This window comes from Pteropus medius, unplaced genomic scaffold, assembly GCF_902729225.1.
Source record: "Pteropus medius unplaced genomic scaffold, Ma_sr-lr_union100, whole genome shotgun sequence".
Taxonomy (NCBI): domain Eukaryota; kingdom Metazoa; phylum Chordata; class Mammalia; order Chiroptera; family Pteropodidae; genus Pteropus; species Pteropus medius.
Genome location: NW_024350397.1, coordinates 3,086,210 through 3,094,497, shown reverse-complemented (window position 1 = coordinate 3,094,497; position 8,288 = coordinate 3,086,210).

The following is an 8,288-nucleotide window of genomic DNA, read 5'->3' as shown; positions in this document are numbered from 1 at the left end:
CTAAAAACGTCACAAAGGACCACAAACAAGTTGAAAGTGTGAGGCAATTAAAGGAAGGAGTTCATTTTGATAGGGGCAGGAGAAAGCCCATGATCAGAGAGAGGCAGAGATACCTTGAGAGAGAAAAGCACGTGGCCTGAGAGAGACAAACCAAGTCACTGGTCTTTAGGGCTGTCTTAGTTCCTTAGAGTTTTCCAGCTTCAGACCTAGTTCATGTGTTCTCTTACAATAAACTCCTTTTACTTGAGCTAAGGTGAGTGTTTTCTTGTCAAGAAAAAGCTAATCAGAGCCTCTCTTAAGACCTTGGCTAACCTGAGAGTCTGTGGTTCTATAAATTGAGTTTAAGGGTTTACCCCCATTAAATGATTCCCCCCACTTTAGACAGCTAGCAGGTGCCGTAGGAGTCAATCTCTACAACTACTTTTTCTCCTCTTACTTCTGCAACAAAGGTAGGCATGTAATTTAAAAGGCATAAACATGCAAGCATCTTAAGATCTAATTTTATCACATTATCATATTCCCAACAAGGAAAAGCCTGTGAGTAAAGATACTTGCTTTCTTATATACATCTGTCAGCCCTAATCAGACAAACCCACTTAAGTGATAGAAAACTATTCAGATGTTGTCATCATTCTTGTGAACCTGAAGAATATTTAACTTGTTGATTAAGTACTTACCATTACAAATGAATGCAAAACTGTCTATCAGTTCTGGTGTGATTATTTTGGAAATGTAAGATTTTAAGTTGTTGTGATAATGAGTGACCTTTGTGATATTTAAGGCTGCCTTCCTGCATCAGCGTTTTTGAGGAGTTGCTATGCGGGCTCCAAGGAGAAGAAAAGAAGGATGCATATTATAACTCTTCATAATGTCTTTGATTTGTCTTTGTTAAGCAACTGTTGTTGAAACGAGATGACAAAGAACTTCAGGCTGTAGCTGCCCCAGGGAAGAGAGCTGGGGAAGTGTAAAGAAAGAAAATTTGTTATTGGGGAAAGCTGCCAACTGTGATGGCGTCTCCCTGGCACCAGCCAAACAATCCAAAACCTGTCTCTGAACAGTCACATAGATTGGGGGACACACAGAGACAAAACAGCTGGGTAATTGACTGAACTTTCCACTTTGCGGCCAAGTATTTTGGCGTCATGGAGATTAAGACTTGACTGATCTCACTGGAAAATTGTTCAAGCCTTTGCTATACTCTGTTTTCATAGACACTAGTTTAGCATTCCCAGGGAAAATAATCCACACCTGCTTAGTCATTTCAAAAACAATAGATACGAGGCATTATTATAAATCGGTGAAACAAGCAATCATATCCCCACCCCCTGTGTTTGCTAGAATTTCAGAGATTTCTTTTGCCAGATAGAGATATGTGAACAATTTCTAATAACAAAGACAAATTAACTTGTGCTCTCCGAAAAACTGTCAGAGAGCACAAGTTTTATGGTTCTTTTTAAATTTATTTTTAAGTTACACAGAGTAAAATACAATAAACTTCGCTCTTTGTGGTGTACAGTTTTATGGGTTGTGACAACTGGATAGTATTGAATATCCATCACCACAACCTAAAGGGAAGAAGTCTATTACCCCCAAGTCCCCTTCCCTCCACAGCCACCCTGGAAGCCACTGATCTGTCCTGTCTCCGCAGTTTTGCCTTTTCCAGAACGTTACATAAATGGAATCATACAGTGGATAGCCTTTTTAGTTCATTGTTTATTTATTTATTAACTTACTTTTGCTAAAGTTTTCATGGATGTAATGTTCTGTTCAGAGAGAAGAAAAGCAAGGAAACTATTTGGGGCTGAGGGATCTTAGAAGACAAGAACGAGGAAGTGGGAAGTTGCTGTGCTCATCTACGGAATTATTTTCATCTGTGCAAAGAATGTACTTTAAAGATGGCAAGAATGGGTCACAAAGATTTACTCACACAAACTTAGCCTCTGCATGACATTCGAGGAAGAATTCCTGCGTTTAGCTCTTGGCTGTCTTAACCAACACTGAGATCTGACCCAGGGCTGGGTAATTAACATGAATAATTAGCTCCTGTTTAGTTATGAGGGCATTCGTGGTGGATGCAGCATCAGGCTTGTGGAGGAAAGTGCAAATTAACTCTGCGTTGTGCTCCATAGCGGCCACCTTTATTATGCTTTATCAACATAGCAGCTGGATTAGCCCTCCATTCAGTTTGCTTTCCCTCATTACGATAATTGCCTTCTGAACAATGGCATATGTCGGCTTGATCCTCCTTACTAGAGGAACACGATTTGTTTGTACAAGTAAACCTGCTGGCAGGGGGGCAGCTGGCTAGGCTAATATCTGGGTCTTGAGATTGATATTAAGTTTTAAAAATCTAACTAGATTTGCTCTGTTAGAGATTCTTGGAAGGCTTGCTGCAGGTCAGGCTCTATGCCGCACACATCCACACACGTACAATTACCCCCATCTTTCAGATGAGAAAATCTATGTCCCGAGGACTCCCTTCCAGCTTCTCTGCTCCCTCCCCTATCTCCACACATTTCTGCTCTGGATAATTCCTGGGCCCTGGATAATTTTGCCCTTCAGGTGTTTGATAGACCCTACAGAATGGCCCCCATGGCGACCAGCTTCTAACAGGAGGTGATGACACCTTCGTAGGAGTCACACGGCATGTTTTTCCCAGATCCAGAAACCACCTGAGTTTTCACAAGCACCTTGAGAAGCAGACTGAGGGCAGGGAAGCCCCGTCACTTGAGCTCCTTGGAACCCCATTAAAATGGCTGCTCCCTGGCTTCTTCATGGGCTTCTTTATGGGCATCTCCAACTGTTATTTGCGAGGAAGTTTAGGAAAGATTACTGAGCCCTCCACCTTTCTAACGAACAAGTGAATGGCGTCAGACTGTCTAGAGGAGACCTTGATCCCTTAGAACTCAGAGCGGTGAGTGAGCATCCACCTGTGCGGCTGCCTGCACCGGGCTCACCGGAAGCCCCAGCGCAGTCTTAAACCCCTGCTAGTCCCACTGCAAGCGGTTATTTTAGGAAGACTTTGTGTGTGTGCATGTGCGTGTGTGTGTGTGTGTAGCACACTTGAAAGCGGGAGAGAGGGAAAATACAAGAAAAGGGGAAAGATAACCTAGTCTGTTCCTTGAGAGAGTTGGCTGGGGAACAAAACCATAGTCATCTCAAACAACTTGGTGACGAAGGTCCTTAAGTTGTACACCTCTCCATAGTTATAGTCTCGTAGGAGTGGTGAAAGTAACCTGGCAGGAGATGAAAAACACAGCCTCTGGAGTCGGGTAACTCTGGGCTCAGTTTCCAATTTTCACTTACTCTGTGTGACTTTGAGCAAGTTCCTTAACATCTGTGAGCCTGTTTCAACATCCATAAAATGGAGGATAATATTACTGCCCTTATAGGGTTGTTATGATGAATAAGATCACGCCACTAAAGCTGATCCACTGAAGGCTATTTGACTCCAAAATACATGCTCTTAGGCACCAGGCAGGTATATATACCTTTGTACGTGTGCATAATAGACATACGAGTGTGTATGTGCATGTACTTCTATTACAGTGAGCTCAGCTGAGAAAGAAATCTATTTACAATTTTTTTTTTCAGTTCTGAGGATCCTGGGATGGAGTCAATAGGTTGAATATGGGCATGAAAGCCTTTAAGGAACTGCTAATAAGTATTTAGAGTTCAAGACGGCATCTTGGCTTAATTGGGGATTCCACCTACTGGGACCGAAAGGTGGCCTGTTGTGGCACTGTGATTAAGTGGTTTCTACAAACCTCAGGCAGCAAGTGATGAGCATATAGTTATCTGGACAGAGTATAAAGTCCTGATTATGGAGAGATTACATGCCCTAGTACCAGCCAGCCATTATTTAGTGGGCTTATTTATGGTTAGTCAAGTGAGAGTGACAACACAGAGAGTCATCCTTTATATGGTCTCATGTGGGTAATATGGTATTATCAGACACCATTTGGGTACCTCGTGTCCTACTGGGACACTGCAATAAAGCGATATAGCAACGAACAACAACAAACGGTATCTCTCCTGAACCACCCTGCCCGCTCTGTTTAAACCATCTAACCTGTGGGTTTTCAATACTTGTTTATAAGCAATCTTCTAGAGGCTCATTTAAAAAATAACATTAAAAAATTATCCTAGTAGTAAGTATTTATTGAAGAAAAATGGGAAAACGAAATTAAGAAAAGGATATAAAGTAATCACCTACATTTCGGTGTGTATCACTTTAGGATCTTTTAAATATAGGTGCACGCACCCGCCCACCCATGCACACACCCACCCACCCGCACACGCACGTGTAGACATAGGCATATGCTTATTTACAGACATGGAGTTGCTCTATACAGACAGTTTTCCAACCCGAATTCTTCACATACTATCTCATGAACATTTTCCAAGTTATGAAATCTTTGAGGTGACTGTGTCTCTTTATAAGGGGGCACTCACTCCAACATTAGACACTTACAGTGTTCTTACAAAGAGGCCTGGCCCTTGGGCCCACTCCTTGGATGTACTGTGAATTCAGGGGGTTTGAATTAGCTATGTGAGCCCCATATGCAAGAAATCAGCTTTCACAGTCCCTAAATAAGAACCAGAGTATTGCGGCTTCTTCACAAAGGTGAACTGGAATAACGAATGCTGCCTGACATCTCAGCCAGCAGGGACCCTTTGCTGTGTGTGGACATTTGCAATCCAAATAAGGTATCAAAACCTGAGCAGAGAATGGGCGGCAGAGCCTGTAGGCTGGGAAATGCTTCCTTGTCACTTCTTTGGCAAGGGAACCGATCTTCCCACCATCTTTCCCTCCATCGTCCCATAAACTTGCAGAGTGCTCCCCTCTGCGGGCTTACAGCCGCCACACCTCCAGCCCGTGGGTATAAGACTTCCGTTCATTTTCCCAGCAACCTCTATATTCCGCCGTTTTTAAGAGCTTTCACGCTGGCTCAGATAAGTGAGTCCCGGTGTCTTGATTCCTGATAGCTAATCCTTGAGATTAGGGAGAAAAGAGTTTTGATGTTGTTTGAAAATGATATTAATGGAATTAACCATAATTTATTAACCAGCAAAAGCTAGAGATTTCAAAAGTTGTTACTAACAAATAAGGATGGACTATTTCCGAGATGTGGGGTATTTGCCTCATTCCTGGTAGGGTTCCTCCAACTTCCTAGGTGGCTGGGAGGCACCAGCTCACAGTCTACCCACGACAGGCATTCCTGTTCTCTGGTGCCATCTCATCATATGCTCAGAAGTCTTGGTGGCAAGTGATACTCGCTAGTACGAACGAGCCCTAAGGGGGAAAGAATATATCGGGGAGCTTCATGTATTCTAACCACAGGAAGGATAGTGATGCAGGTGGGCCCCAGGTGGCTCAGGTGCCATAGACTGCCTCTCTCTTGTCTCTATTGCTCTCCAAAGGCTGATTTCATTCTTTCCACAATAGCATTTCTGTAGCCTCTGCCAAAAAGGGCCCTGGGGGATCAGGGTATGTACATGTGTGCATGTGTGTGCATGCGTGCGTGTGTGTGTGTGTGTGTGTGACGAGTCTGATTTGGCTTGCAGGCCCCTGGTGGGTGGGAGTGGGTACTGCGATGGCAGTCCTCTATGGTCTCATGGAAGGAATACAGAGGAGGTTCATCTAAAGTCAGGAGTGTGTTTCTCAGAAGAAGTGGGCAGATAACAAACCAGATATACTCGACCCTTCCCATCCAGTTTTTTTTTTTTACATTTCTTCCAGACGTAAGCCAGCCTCACACCGGTCTCTCCTTGGTCCCCTCAAGCTCTGACCACCTCTTGCTTTTGTTTACACTGGTTCCCAGGCACCGATGCCTCTGCCGTCAATCTGGCCATTCCCCGAGGGCTACATCTCATCAGTTCTCCCACCTGGTCCAGCCTTTGTTTGCATCTCTTCTCCCCGGACTTATAATGTTGAACTGTTTGGTGTTCTCTTCCCATCTCAGGTTTCCTGAGTTGAGTTTCTACAACCCTCCCCGGCCCTTTCCAGGGAGAACCGACCACCTATTCTATCTCTGCCTCCTCATTTCCCAAGACAATGTTAATTCACCTCACTTTGGCTTCTGCCTCTCTCTTTACCAGAGCGCTTTTGCTAGACTCACCCGTGGCATCTATACTACCCAGTGGCCACCGCTTAGTTTTTATCTTACTTGATCTTCAGACATATTTGACTAAGTTGACAACTTTTTCATCCTTAAACCCTCTCTTCTCTTGGATGCCACAGCACCAGGCTTTCCTGTTACCCCTTGCTTTAGATACTCTTACCCAGTCTTTTTTTTTTTTTTTAATAGATCCCTTGTCTTCAAACTGACAAAGACTCCTGCATAATATTAACCATTTCCATGGTTTTATATACCAATTACATGCCATTGATTCCCAGATTTATACCTTCATCCAGATCTTCTAAACTCCAGACCTATATATCCTACTGTTCATTTGACATTTCTATTTATATATCTCATAGACATCTGAAAATTAACAAGTCTGAAAATCAACTATTTTCCCCCAGAAATTTGGTTCTTTTCCAGGCTTCCCTATCTGAGTAAATGGCACCTCCATATGCCCTGTCACTCGTGCCAGAGTCAACCTTGACAGTTTCCTCATATCCATCACCAAATTACAGCTCTTAGACATATATCATGTTCATCTATTTCTATACTATCTAGCAACGCTGTCACCTCCTCATTCTACACTACCATTCCCTCTTACCTAGACTAACCTCTTCACTTATCTGTTTCTGTCCATGTCACCCTTCCCTAACCCTTTCCCACCTACCAGCCAAGGATCTTTTCATATTATTCCTCTGTTCTAACATATCGATGGTAGAAGAAAATCAGAAATCTAAAATCTAAACTCTGTCCTATTCAGACCTGATTAGACGTGTGCTTGCTTCTCCAGCCTTGTTTTCACACTAGCCTCCTGCTGACACTCTCAGTCACACTGACAATCTCCATGCTCCTCAAGCCTCCAAGCTCCTTCGGTCTCAGGACCTTCCATAGACCCTCCCGTAGTTCTTCAGGCTGGATCTTTCTTTTCCTTACTCTTTGCCTGTATGTTTCAGGTCACAGCATAGGTCACTCCTAAGAGAGGCCTTCTCTGACTTCCCCAAACTAAAGTGAGACTATGTATAATACACCGTCATGGGACTTATACTTTGCTACATAACATTTATTACAATTTTTATTATATATTACTTGTGTGATTGTTTGTGTCCCACTAAATAGCCTGCTTCCCGAGGCTAGAGGCTCTGTGTTGTTCGTTACTGTTTCCCCAGGAACAGGGTGTGTTCTCAATAAAAAAGTACTGAATGAAGGAATGAATAAATAAATGTAACTCAATTTTAACATCCCAAAGGATAGAATGGTTTTTATTCCTTTCACCTTCATGCAGAAGTGTAATAAATACTCATTGACCTCAATACTGTATTGTGGAAAAAAATTTAAAAAGACAAAAATAACAACAATGACAAGGAAGAAAATCACAGCATTATAAATCCATGTGATAGAATGAAAGTTATGTACTTTAATGTAATTAGTCTTGGCAAATAACAGATGGGATCATACGCACAGGATTCCTGAATTTGTGAAATATCAGTGTGCTTAATAATGTAAGTTTATTATATTTTGAAAGAGCAGATGAATTGGACACACACATCTGGATATTTGGCACTTCTTGTAGATGTTTTGTAGACAAAAACATCTGGATTATTGGCTGACTCTTTCAACTTAACTAATGTGTTTTGGAGCTGTATAAACAGTCACAGATTATTCTGAAATTACACTTCTTGGGAGGTGGCCACATAAATAGATGGAGAAGGAGATTTTAGTTCCAGAAAGATGATGGGCTAAGAAACTTGAAATCCCTCCTGCCACAAACATACAGAACTTCTGGATATATAAACCCTTAAAAATTGCATAGCTGAGATCATGGGTATCTGAAAGGAGGAGGAGACTGAAAATCAGAATAATATGTTCATGAACTGATGTGGGAGTTTATTTGTAGTCTTAGTAAACCGAGGGACTTAGGTTTTAACACACATTTGATGGCAAGAGACAAGATTTTGGAATCCCGAGAAGTATGAACCAAGATTTTTGAAGGGCTGAACTCTCAGTGGAAAGGAGAATTAAGAGAAATCTATCTCTTGGCACAGTGAGAAGACAGGGAAGCTTGCCTTAGCTTTAGCTTAGGGTAACAATCTCCCTAGAGAAAATTAAGCCCTGGGCTTGCCCTTGGGTTTCAGGTCCAAAACGTGTCTTTAATCCATGCAG